Genomic DNA, 14,582 nt, shown 5'->3' with positions numbered 1-14,582 from the left:
ACTAATGATTTTCCCATTGTTGAATGTGTTAGATTGATTTGATTGTTTCATTGTGGATAACAGCCACCCAAAACAAAACTGTCCCTCACTCTGCACCAGTGTGTGAACATGCTGCTAAGTACTCCTCACAGCCATTTCTGGTATTCTCATTTCATACACTGCAGGACATTTTCTGCTTTTCCTAGCTCTCCTATGTATTAAATACTTGTAACTATAGCACTGACATTTGAAGTCTTTATGGGAAGGAAAAATACTAAGCATTAAAACACAAATGCCCATTACAAAAGATGGAATAGCCAAATAGAAAGTTTTCTACTCTCCCAGGTGTCTACTAATCAGATATATTGACACTGTGATACAGCTGCAGCAGTGGTAGCAATATTAAGAAAAATAGTTATATCAAACAATGCCTAATACTAGAGACCTTGGCAAAAACATGTATGATGTTTGTGCCCAATAGAACACCTGTGCCCTCACACACAAGTGTTAGTTATGTATACAAGCATTTGGCTTTCTGGGATATCTCCTAGAGGAATAAGAGATCACCACATCTTTTACTCTTCCTTTCCTATTTGTTTTTCCATTTATTTATTTACTTGCTTGCTTGGTGTTTTAAGACAGGCTTTCTCTATATTGCCTTGGCTGTCCTAGAACTCACTATGTAGAACAGGCTGATCTCAAATTCAGAGCACTGCTTGCCTCTGCCTCCCAAGTGATGGAATTAAAGGTCTATACTACAACTATGCTATGTTTCTTTCCTTTTTACTGATGATATATATGGAAATGTTCCTTCTTCCAGAGAAATTTTCTAATGTCATCTTTCCACTTGTATATATTTTTTTCTTTAAATTGTGCCTTCTCTACATTTTTTAAACTTTTTATTTTTTCCTTGTGAATTTCACATCAGGTACTCAATCCCATTCATTCCTCCATGCCTCCATCTATGTTCTCTGCAAGCGCCCTACAAAAGAAAACAAAAATAAAAACAACAGAGAAGAGAATAAAAATCATATAAAAGTTAAAAATTAAAAAATCTCTCTGTGAAAACTGTTATGTGTCACATAGAGCACCCTTTTGCCCAAAGAGCTTTCCTTGCAAATGTTTATTGCAATGAGTCATAAATGTTATGTGAGGCTTCTGGCTTCTGCTACACTATCTATGTCAGATCCTCTAAGACCCTATTATTGCTCTGTGTATAGAGATTCTGCAGCTTTCATTCTGTAGGACCAGCACTTTCATGCACTCTAGTAGTTAATAGATAGAGTATATATTGGGTGGGGCCAACTGTATCTGGGCCTGGATAGTGGATGTGTTGTTCAGCCTGCCAGTTCTCCTGTGCCTGTGTCGCCAGCACAGCAGCTTTCCCACTTTGCCAAGGTAAGGGGCAGAGACAGCTCTCCTCCTGTGGCAGCTAGCAAGAGGTAGGACTGTCTCTTTTGTGCTCATGCCAACAGGGCCAGCTCTCCAGCACTGCCTCACGAAGAGGTGGGTCCAGCTTTCCAGCTCTCACACCCTCAGAGACTACTCTCCCATTCCCCACACCCACCCCAGAACCAGCTCTTTTGTGCTGGCCACTGCAGATGTAAGCTCATTTTCACCATTTTTATTTTTAATTTCACAAACTAAACACATGCCAAAGTGCACAGGTAAAAGGCCAGTAGGCCTGAAGCCTACATAAAAACTCCAAATCAAGATACTCTAGGAGTAGGAGAAACTGTCTTTTCTAAGGAAAATAATGTCAATTGATTATCCAATACCAATGGTCAGTCCTGGATAAATACAGACAAGTAAAATACAATGAACAAGTTATGCTTAGAAATTACACACACACACACACAGACACACAGACACACATACAATATATATATATATAAACAAAAATAATGAAAAATAGGCCATGAATTATTAAATAAAGCAAGAAGGGATACACTGGAGAAAATCAAATGGATAAATGATATAATTATCCTTTTATCTCAAGATTAAAAGAAAATGGTTACTAAACAAAACAAAATTTTAAAAAGCATTTGAAGGACTTCATAGATGGTTTACTAATTAAGGGTGCTTACTGGGCTTCCAGTAGCTATGAGTTTGGTTCTTGGAATCTAAATTGGATGGTTCAAATTTACTACAACTCCAGCTCCAGAGGGATCTGTAGGCCCTGGCCTCTACAAGCATCTGCACTCAGGCACACACAAGCACAAGTGTACAACTATATGCATACATACACATAAGTAAAAAGTACAAAATTGAATAAAAAATAATACATTTGATCTGACGTCCTTCCTCCAACATAGGTTACATAGGTTTTGAGCATACTTCCATTTATGCTCTTCAAAATGAATGATTTAACCTTAATAGGCATGTACCATAATCCTTTATTGATTTGTACACAAGGTGCCTATTTTTGTATATTTGTATGCCTTTGTGAGATCATGTATATCAATATCATAAACTGATAAAAGGAATTTGCGTTATGCCAAGTTATAATGTAATTTTGTATGCAAGGAACAGAAAAACCTACAAGTAATGTAACTTAAACAATAAAATAAAAGGTTATATTGTCTTAGCTGGCTTTTATATCCTCAGTATTTCTATTGGGATATTGGTTTAATAATACAACTTTTCTGTACATGTATTGGAGGCCTCATGTCAGCTAGTATATGCTGCCTGGTTGGTGGCTTAGTGTCTGAGCGATCTCAGGGGTCTAGGTTATTTGAGACTGCTGGTCTTCCTATGGGGTCGCCCTCCTCTTCAACTTCTTCCAGCTTTTTTAATTTCAACCACAAGGGTTCTCAGCTTCTGACAATTGATTGGGTGTAAGTATTTGCATGTGATTCTTTCAGCTGCTTGCTGGGCCTCTTGGAGGGCAGCCACGTTAGACTCCTGTTTGTAAGTATACCATAGCATCAATAATAATGTCAGGTCTTGGATCCTCCTCTTGAGCTGGATTCCAATTTAGTTCTGTCACTGGACCTTCTTTCCGTTAGTCTCTTCTCCATTTTTGTCCCTGCAGTTCTTTTAGACAGGAACAATTCTGTGTCAGTCTTTGCCTGTGGGATGGCAACCCCATCCCTCCAGTTGATGCCTTGTTTTTCTACTGGAGATGGGCTTTCCCAAGTTCCCTCTCTGCACTGTTGAGCATTTCATCTAAGGTCCCTCCCTGTGAGTCCTGTGAGTCACTTACCTAACAGATCTGTGATACATTCTAGAGGTTCTCCTCACCCAGAAGACTGACTGGTTGGCCTCAGTGAGAGAAGACACACCAACCCTCAAGAGACTTGAGGTTCCAGGGAGTCGGGAGGTCTAGTGCAGTGGGAGTGTTGGGGTGGGGATATCTTCTTGGAGACAGGGGAGGCAGAATGGGATAAGGAATGGTTGGAGGGCAGACTGAAAGGGGGATAATGACTAAACTGTAAAAAATTCAAATAATAATCATAACAATAATAATGAATAATAAAAGAATACTTTTCTTAATAATATCCAGTGTTCTTATAGATTCTGTTCATTAGTACTTTTTCTATTCTTTTGTGGACATCTCTCTCCTCTGAGACTTCCTAGTTTTGTTTCCTTGTATCTAAATAATGGCAGCTCCCTTGTAGTTTTGATATGTAAATCTGTTGATTCCTTCCTTTACAGACAACTATGTTGCTAATTCCTATGCTTCTCGGGGTCTTTGGTCTTGTACATTACATCTTCAGAGTTTTAATTAAATCTCCGATGTTCTCTTTGTTTTTTGAGCTTTTGCCTTTTGTCTAGTTCATTGTCATATTCTATGAAGTCTTGGGTGTAGCCCAAATAAATATGTGCGGACACTCTTCCATGCAAAATGAGAGTACTTATCTGCATCTTACAGAATGAGTAAGGCTCCACTAGACAGTAAAGGATGACAAGGCAATGGAAAGCATTCCATGTTATTAAATAGGTTGACAATAAAGATAGATAGACTAGTGAGAAATCACTGATAATTTCAGACAGGTGAAATAAAATGTATCTAGGAAGCATGAGGGAGACAGGATTAGAAGTCTAGCTATAAATAAAGTCAGATAAATGGAACCAAACTAGTGAAGTACTTAACTTCTTACATCATGATATTTTTCCTGTAGTCAAGCAGAAAAGGAATTCAAGAATTTGGTTGGAAGAAAGTTTGTGGCTGTGTGGCATAGTTGACTGAGCAAGAGTTAAATTTTTGTAAGCATGCTAGTAAACGTATCATGAATTTTACAGGCAAATGGATGGAACTAGAAAGTATCATCTTGAGTGAGGTAACCCAAATCCAAAAGTACATGTGTGGTATGTACTCACTGATAAGTGAATGCTAAACAAAAATACAGAAAGCCTAGGCTACAACCCACAAACCATAAGTATAACAAACGGGAAGCCCCAAATGAGGGTGTTTCAGTCTCATGTAGAAGGGGGAAAGTAATCATGGAAGACAGAGGGAGGGAGGGACCTCAGGGGAAAAAGGGAGGAGAAAGGGGGACAGAATAAAGTATGGGGAGTAGGGTGGACAGAAGAGAAGCCCCATGGCCAGGAGTATGAATGGAAATATGCAGCCTCAATGAGGGGTAGCGAAGATGGGGAGGTCCTCTAGAAAGTACCAGAGACCCAGGAGGTGAGAGACTCTAAGAACTCAGTGAGGGTGACCTTAGCCAAAATTCCCAACAATGGGAAGAGAGAGTTTTCAGAATCCACCTCTAGTAGATAGACAGGGCCTCAAGTGGAGAGTTAGGTTACTTACCCACAGTAAAAATTCCTGACCCAAAATTGTCCCCATCTAACAGAATTTTCACCAGGGATGAAAATAGAGAAACTACTGAAGGAAAGGAGGTCCAATGGCCGACCCAACTTGGGATCCATCTCATAAGGGGTCACCAAGGCCTGACACTACTATATTACAATGTGCTTACAGACAGGAGCCTAGCACGGCTGTCCTCTGAGAAACCCTACCAGCAGCTGACTGAGACAGAGGCAGATACTTACATCCAACCATTGGACTGAATTCGGGGACCCCTTTGGAATTCTATCATATATTTAAAGAAAAATTTCAATTTTGCAATTTTCTTTAATTTTTCTGGAAACAATAAAGGACAAATTCACCTGTGCTCATTTGCAGTGGGCACTACAATAACACCAAAAATAGAGAAAAATAAGGTATTATAAGCCAATAATTATAATTTATATTGTTATTACCACCCCCAATACTAACAAATGGAATGTAAGAAGATATTCAATATATAATATATATAATATATTGAGTTAACTATTCCTATCAATAGATGAATAGACAAAGAAAATGATATGTTTTTGAATATATGAATGCATTAATACACAGACACATAGACACAAACACAGGGGCAGAGACATACATACAACTTACACACACAGACACACACACACAGATTATAAAGTCCTCAAAGCAAAGAACATCTTGTTCTGATCAGCAGCATCCTTGAACCATGAGGACATTATAAGACATCAAGTAATCTAGTTGCAGAAAGATAAGATAGCATGCTGTTACTAATATTGAGTGTGTAAATATAACTAAACTGTTAGAAACCCTGCAGAATGCTGATTATTAGTGGGATCATAGAAGTGTCATTGTTTACAGGAGGCATAGAGTTTGTTATACAATGAAAACAAGTAGTGGAGGACTTTTTGCAGCAATTGCCTATTGTTCTTTTTAAAACTAGAAAAACGGTTCTCACATCAAGAGCCCTTACAATAATAACAGTATGAATACAATGTATGAGATTTCTATTTCAGAATATTTTGTATTTTTATATCTATTGTTTTGAGCTACGTGACAGCACAACCAGGGTGACTGATATCACTTGATGGCTTGGAACACTCAAGAGACAAGTAATGTTTGGCAATAGATCACTTTGCTATCACAGAGATATAATAAGAGTAAATACTTTTACTATATCATGTAGATTGCAAAATTATGGTGACCTATCAAACAAATAATTTACTTTAAATCAAAAACAACAACAATGTGACAAACACCTTCAGTTTCAGATATCTCTACTGCCAATCTTGAAATGATTTTGTATCTGGAAAACACGGATTTACTGCTCTCAGAAGGAAGCATTTGCAATTCATATTGTGATGTCATGGGTCAATAAAAGCACATCTGATGGGCAATGATTTTTCCCAGGATTGGCATAGCATCTAAAGAGCTGCATATATTACACAAACAGTGCATAGTCTCGGCACTTGGTTTGTCTGTGACATAAGGAAAATCAGTGATTCAATTCATACAGACATACTACATCAAACAGACCTGGGAAAGTAGGGAAATCATTATTAGCATATCCCATCTTAACTCCCCAGTATAGTCAACTAAACAATGTTACAACATCTGGATCCAGGTTAGTATATAGCAAGAAAAAGAGAGAAAATGATTATCTTCCATAGTCAGAAGACTTGTGCCAAAGAGAGAGAGAGAGAGAGAGAGAGAGAGAAGGCAAAACTTAAAACATAGTTACATAGAGATATACATATGTAGAACTATACATATATTTATATATTCTTTATTTTTTAATAAAAACAATGTGAGATATTATCTGAACTGAGAAAATATGAGATAAAATTGGAAAAAAGTGTGGAAGATTATTTAGAAAACAGGGATGTATGAAAATGTGCTATGATTTCCAACGTGTGGAGGTGGACCTCGGCTTTATAACATCTTTCTTGGTTCTTAGTTTCTCTCCAAATTGTAGCTTATGTAGCACAAGCCCATAAGTCATTTATGTTTTTGTTCAAAGATATAATAAAATCGGAGAAAGTTTAAGAAAGCTTTTAACATTATTGAAGCAACACAACTGGTAGACAGTAAAAATGAAAGTGATTGGCAGTCACTAATACTAAATAACTGTTTCACAGGTTGATGATCATTCATAACCTTGCAAGTTGCTGCCACTTAAAACATTTCTAGTGTTCAATGACAGATATAATACCCTCACACTCTACATCCCACTGAACTATTTTGAACACTCAATTTTAGTTTCAACAAAATGTATTTAATCTCCTAAATTTTCATTTTATAAAATAATACTTCTCACTGTTTACAAATGTATGTGTAATTTGCTAATCCTTAATAACACAAATTTGAGCATGATTATAGATATCCTTTCTTTATATCTTCTAATGTATCATTTTTCTTGTGTTCTTAGGAAACTATATATACTTTTCATATTTATTTATTTATTTACTTACTTATTTATTTATTTTATTTGCATTCTAGTTGTTGACCCCCACTCTTGGTCCCTCCTCCCACAGTTCCTCATCCTATTTGTTTTCCTCCTTGCCTCTGTAAGGGTGTTTCCCAACCACCAGACCTCCCCTTCCCTGGGTCTTCAAGTCTCTCAAGGATTAAGCACATTTTCTCTTCTCGCACTGAGGCCAAACCAAGAAGTCCTCTGCTATATATGTCCCAGGGTCCTTGTCCCAGGGTCCTGAATGGTGGCTCAGTTTCTGGGAGCTCCCTGGGGTCTAGGTTAGTTAAGACTACTGGTCTTCCTATGGGGTCTCTCCCTTTCAGGTTCTTCAATAATTACCCTGATTCAATTATAGGTGTCCATGACTTCAGTCCAATGTCTCAGTGTAAGTACTGGCTTCTGTCTCAGTCAGCTGCTGATATGGTCTTTGAGAGGGCAGCCATGCCAGGCTCATGTCTGTGAGGACATTATAGTATAGTAGTGTCAGACCTTGGGGTCGCCCCATGAGATAGATTCCAAGTCAGGCCAGTCATTGGACCTCCTTTCCTTCAGTTTCTTCTCCATTTTTGTCCATATTGCAATTCTTTTAGACAGAGATACTTCTGGGTTAGAGATTTTGACTTGGGTTAGTTTTGTTCAATTCCTTTACCTGCTTGATTGTATTTTCTTTTATTTCTCTAAGGGAGTTCTTTATATCCTCCTTAAAGGCCTCTATCTTCTTCATGAGATAAGATTTTAGATCATTATCTTGCTTTTCATGCCTGTTAGCAAAGCCAGAGCTTGCTTTGGTAGGAGAACTGAGTTTGAATAACATCTAATTGCCTCTGGCCATCTGGTTCTCTCTGGTATTAACTGGCCTGGGGGTCTCTGACTGGAACTGGTCTCCTTGGAGACAGGTAGAGCTCTGTGTTAGTCCGAGTTAGGACTGGTCTCCTTGGAGGCAGCCAGTGTTTTCTCTGGTTGGTGGTCAGAGGGAGTCTCCTGTGTCTCTAGTTAGAATAGGCCTCCTGTGCCCCTGGTTTACTAAAGATCTCCTGAGAGGTTCGCAGACTGGAGTAGTTTGGGTGGGCTATCAATCCACCAGTCTGGCCTGGGTGGGGAAGTTGGCCAGCAGAATGATAGAGCTCTGTGTCCATGATCACTGAGGATATTCTGGGAAGCACACAGGCATTTGGGCAGGTATTGGTCAGGCCGCTGATCTGGCCTGGGTGGGGAACTATAAATACATATTAAATTAGAGGGAAGAAAGGGACCTGGAAGAAGTGGTGGTCTCTAGCAGGTATCCAAAGAGTTTTGGTGACCTGAGTCTTTGTTTTAAGGATTTTTAATCAATAGTTCAATCTTCCCATCCCCTGCACTCATTTATGTTTTATATATCTTCTTGAATAAATCTCTGTAGTTTGACATTGTAGATTATCTCATTCTTCTAAGTTAATCTATTTGTTGGCGAACTCATAGCTTTCTTAGGATTTTTTTTTCCTTTAGCATTAGTAGTTTCATACACAATTAGGATATGTTTGCCTTCCTATCACATTTTCAAATTCATTATCATTTTCTACTTTTATAACATGGTTCTAATACACATAAACTAAAAATATTGATTCATTTAGCCATTCAGATACTGATAAACTGCTTCCTACTTGGATTTAATGATTTGTATACCACCATCTCAGTGAAAAATTATATTTATTTGAAGGTTTTTTTAGACATTGTTTTACCTTTGAGTCCCAGTTTTTTTAACCAGGTGACTGTAATAGGCTAGTGCATTTTAAATTTTGGTTCCCTTGATTACAATTAATGAGGAATTGATTATAAATTGATTCCTATACTTACTGATCACCCTGATTTTTTTGATTGGAGATAAAACTATAAAACATAATTTATGTTTAAAGAACGTTTTCTTCTATGATTTTGTTGAAGACATTTTTAGGTCCTCTGAGCCGTGAATCTTCTCTCTCCTCTATTTCTATTATTCTTAGATTTGGTCTTTTCATTGTATCTTAGATTTCCTGGATGTTTTGGGTTAGATTTTTATGTTTTGAATTCTTTGACAGTTGTATCAATATCTCCTAAGGTATCTTCTACACCTGAAATTCACTCTTCTATCTCTAATATTCTGTAGACAATTCTTACATCTGTAATTCCTGACTTGTTTCCTAGGTTTTCCATTTCAATGGCTGCTTCCCTTTGTGTTTTCTTTATTGTTTCTACTTCCACTTTTAGGTCTTGGACTGCTTTGTGCAATTCCTTTATCTATTTATCTATTTGACTGTGTAGCAGGCAAAACTGGAGCCCTGAGGGCCAGCAGAAAGAATCAAAGTAGGCAACCTCTGGAGGTAGGAGATGGAGGGACACTCTAGAAGGTACCAGAGATCTGGGATATGAGAGACTCTTAGGGCTCAATGGGAAGAACCTTTGATGGAATTCCCTACAGTCGGGAAAGAGAACTTGTAGAGGCCACTTCAAGGAAAAAGAGCATCAAGTGAGGGATGGGGCTGCCATCCCACAGTCAAAAACTATGATCATGTCTAAAAGAACTTCAGGGACAAAAATGGAGAATAGCCTGAGGAAAAGGAGGTCCAGTGACAGACTGAAATTGGGACCCAGCTCAAGGGCTGATGGTCCTAATACTGTTATTGATGCTGTGGTGTGCTTGCAGACAGGAGCTTAGCATGGCTGCCCTCTGGGAGCCCCAACAAGCAGCTGAAAGAATCAGATTTAGATGTTTACACCCAACCAGTAGACACAAGCTCTTGACCCCTTTTGCTGACTTAGGAAATAGCTGAAAGAAGCTGAGGGGTAGGGTGACCCTAGAGAAAGACCAGCAGTCTCAACCAACTTGGACCACTAAGATCTCTCAGACACTGAGCCACCAACTAGGCAGTGTACACCAGCTGATATGCAGCCCCCCAACACATATACAGCAGAGGACTTGTGTATATGTGAGGGTCTGGACTCAGTCAGAGAAGATGCACCTAGCCTTTGAGAGACTTGGGGCCCCAGGGTATGAGAAGGTCTGGTAGGGTGTGGTGGGAGGGGGACATCCTTTTGGAGACAGAGGTGGTGTGGAGAGGAGATGTGGGGTGTGGAACAGTTTGAGGGTAGATTGCGAGGGGGATAAATTCTGGACTATAAAAAATAGTTAAAGAATAAAACATAAATAAATAAATAAATAAATAAATAAATAAATAAATAAGAAAGAGAAAGATCATTTAATAAGCTTGCAGAATACCCAGGTTCCGTTGCTAGAAAATGGGTCTAGCAGTCATGGTTGAGTGATTGGTGAGGGGAATTATATACAAGTAAGAAATTGTGACAAAAATGATTGAATATTGTATGTAGAATAAGAAAAGATTCACTTCTGGAGTTTTTCAAACTGTCAAGGTTGTATTTCTCCCATGTGTTTGAAAAGACTCCCTTTTATACATCAAATTTGTGTAAAACAGCGGTACCACTCATATGTTCCCTCGTGTTCAGGTTTGTGCGCATTTTCTACCCCAAACTAATTATTTCTGAATTCTTTGGTGTTTTAACTACTATAGTTTTAGGAGGTCCCATATGTGTCTGTTAGTACCATATGGATGTTTCCTTTTTCTCTTCTTTGTTTCTTCAGAAGTGATTTATCTCTTTATAACTCATTACTTCAAATATTTTAAAAATAAATCTATGGAGTTTTAATGGGATTTTTATGGTCACTAAAAATCCTAAATCTAAAGAAAATTGCATGTCTAAATAATTTCTTTTTAACAATAAAAACAAGTGTTTTTCTTCAACTATTTTGATTCTCATAACATACCACATTATCTATTATATAAATTTGTCATTAAGATCTTGTTTTTCTTAAATGAGTTATATTCCCCCAACTCTTACATTTTGTTGCTACTGTGTGAACTGCAGCAGTACAAACTACATTTTGTGTTTCTCGCTACAGCATAAAAGCACTACAGCATTTTACATATCAATTACATATAAAGTCACCTTGGTAAGCATCTCTATTAATTATAATTATTTGTCATCTTCGGAGAGTTTCTTACTTTAGATGAATAGATCAACAATACTGTTTTGTTTCTTGTTCCATGTCCTGTGTGCACTTACTTAAGTACTTCTTTTTTATTTTTTCCTCCTACAATGCCTTCAATGGTGAGAATTTTACCATTATTAAACATAAACAAATATCAGGGGCAGCTCAGTCTCTTCTCTGGTTCAGAAGCCATCTTTACTGTAGACAGATGGTAGACAATCTTTATGAGAATAAAGTCCTTAATATTTATACTAGGAGAAAATTTGAATACATCTTTTGCCATACAAATAAAAAATGCTTAGCTCAGAATCCATGAATGTCATCACTTTAAATGTCATTACGGAGAATCTCATCCCTAGATTGTTTTGCTTATTAAGACTATATTAGAAAATTCATAAATTTTTGAAAATTTTCTTTTGCATTTACTTGTTTGTGGGGGTCATGCATGTGTCACCTTGCACAAATTGGGGTGGGGGGCTGGAGGAAATCATGTAAAAGGCAGTGTCACTTTCTAAGATTCAGAGATTAAATTCAGGTTTTCAGGCTTGGTAGCAAGTGCTTTCACTCTGAGACTACTTGCTTACCCAGCCTTACAGTTTTAATTTTATAAAGCCAGGTATTCACTAGTCAGAAATGTATATTATCTGGTAACAATCTAATTCTACAATATTAGGTAATTGTTCTTTTTAATGATGTGGTGTAATTTTTTATGGAAAAAATGATACCTTAGTTAAACTTTACTTACAAGATTCCTATCACATTCAAAGAAAGTTTCTATATACAACTCATTCTTAATAAGTGAGAAGGTGAAAGGAACATAGCAATAAAATGACCACTAATGACATTCTGCTATAACCGTATATCAAAGTCTTGCTCAGCCATTATCAAAGAAGAATCTTCCTGCAGTAGATCAGAACTAATACAATAACAAGAAAGTGCAGAGAGTAAAGTACTTTGAAATAGTCCTATTTAGGATGTCTACATCAAAGTCCTCCCCTTAGGGCTCAGATAGCTGTGCAGAAGATGAAGTGAAAAGATTATAAAAGTCAGAGGAGATGGATGGCACCAAGGAAACAATGTCTTTCAGATACAACAGAAACAATGCATATGCACATAGGAGCTCGCAGAGACTATGGCAGCATGTACATGGCATGTACAGGTTTAAATCAGACCATGTTCCAGTGCTAGGAGTGAGAAGTAGACACAGCTTCCACCTTGAACCCAGAAGCTGTCTCCAATTGTCACTCACTTGCAAAAATATAATTTTCTCCAATACAGTCTCACTGAGTATAGAAACTACACATAAGGATACACACACTGTGCCCAGCAATAGATGGACAAGACAAAACCAACTCAGTGCTTATTTTTTGTCTTCTGTTGCTCTGTTTGAACATTTGTTTTTTGCCTTGCTGTCTTCTTTTTGTATATTATGGCTTTTAATTGTGTGTGTGTGTGTGTGTGTGTGTGTGTGTTTATGGTGTTTCGTTTTGATTATTTGTTTTATTATTCTTTGAATTACATATTTTTGAAAGAGAGAGAAAAAGCTTGGCGTAGGAAAGGTTTGGGAAGTGTAAAATATCTAGGCTCTGGCAGAGTCTCTCAGAAGACAGGTCTGCATGCACTTCCTGGCATCCACAACAATGTCTGCATTTAGTGACTGCACATGGGATGGATCCCAAGGTAGGGCAGTCTCCAGACACCTTCTCTTCCAGTCTTTGCTCTAAACTTTGTCTCCATACTTGCTACCATGAGTATTTTGTTACTTCTTCTAAGAAGGACCGAAGCACCCACACTTTGGTCTTCCTTCTTCTTGAGCTTCATGTGGTCTGTGTTGTATCTTAGGTATTGTGAGCTTTTGAGCTAATATCTACTTATTAGTGAGTACATACCATGTGTGTTTTTCTTTACCTGAAATTGTTCTATACCAGGCTGGCCTTGAACTCAGATCCACTTGCTTCTGTTTCCTGGAATTAAAGGCAAGTCTGTACCTCAGCCAGAGGACCCAGACCTAGAAGATTCTCCCCTGCAAGAGCAGCCATGTTGCTGAATTAAAATTCCTCCACACTGAATGTGATCCATATTTTATTATGTACCAAGTTCACTGTGATATGGTTCCCTTTTTACTTATGTCTTGCAGGGTTTTTTTTCATCAAATACTTCACACCATTATTTATTTTTGGACAAATGATAATTTCTTCACTTAAATCCTTGAACATCTTCTGAGGAATTATATGCAACATTTTCTCAGTTTATATCTAATATCTTGCATGAACTTAGTCTTCAGTAGCCAAGAAAGTAACCCAATAATTTTAACCAACAGATGTTTGTGGACTTCAGCGTAAGTATAAATGAATGGACACATAATTAAGATGATTGTATTGATAATTCACACTCCAACACAGACTTCAGAATGCAGCCAAGGAAGGTAAAACTTAAATGAATGACATTGACATGGTGCTTTTAGTGACCACACAGTGTCAATTGATCAGCACTAAAACTTGACTTGATTGACAATAAGACAAGGATGTATTATGGGGACCTTAACCTCATTGGGATGGATGAAACTAATTCAGGAGACTCGACAGGGAGAGAGAGCAGCCCTGGAGTGAGCAAACAGATGGTGCAACAGTATTTAGAGCCATGTGTATCTGGTTATGTTCCTCTGGCAATGAAGGCTATACAATTTATTTGACTAACAAATACTTTGTAAAAGCTGGTCTTATAGTATGGTTTCAGTTCAAATTTCACTGAATGTTTTACACAGTGCTGGACAGAACTTTACTGCCAAAGTTTCCCTTATGGAAAAAAAAAAAGTTAACTTCTTCCAGGAGAAAAATCAACTGATTAATATTCATTACATGCCTTATAAGTGTCAAAAGTCCATTTAGTACTTCATGAAAAACTAGTCTTAATGAATGAATCCAAATCATAAAAACACTAGCAAAATTTAAACTCTTCTTGTGACTTAGATGAGTCACTATAGTGCCCAATAGAGGTTATTAGATATTTGAATATAAATAAAGGATAATATTTTAAATTAAAGTCCAAAATGTTTTCTGAATATTGTTTACTCTGGACATCTGTGGCTGGAGATCCAAACCTAGCACAATTCTCTGTCTCAGCAGAAGAGCACAGGATGATTACTAAGGGTCTTCTGTACAAGTTAGCTATGTTTCTGATTAGACAACATGCTCAAAAGTATACGGCCTGCAGATAACTCAAATATGCATTAAACATGGGTACCGTTTTCCTCACAGTCAATAATTCTAGAAGATGCTGTCAAAATCAGTTGCTGCTGAGAGATGAAATGTTAACTTTAAGAATATCATTGCTGTCAGTAA

Source organism: Arvicanthis niloticus, chromosome 1, assembly GCF_011762505.2.
Source record: "Arvicanthis niloticus isolate mArvNil1 chromosome 1, mArvNil1.pat.X, whole genome shotgun sequence".
In the NCBI taxonomy this organism is placed as follows: Eukaryota; Metazoa; Chordata; class Mammalia; order Rodentia; family Muridae; genus Arvicanthis; species Arvicanthis niloticus.
The sequence above is the reverse complement of the archived record's forward strand: the minus strand, read 5'-3'. Positions refer to the sequence as shown.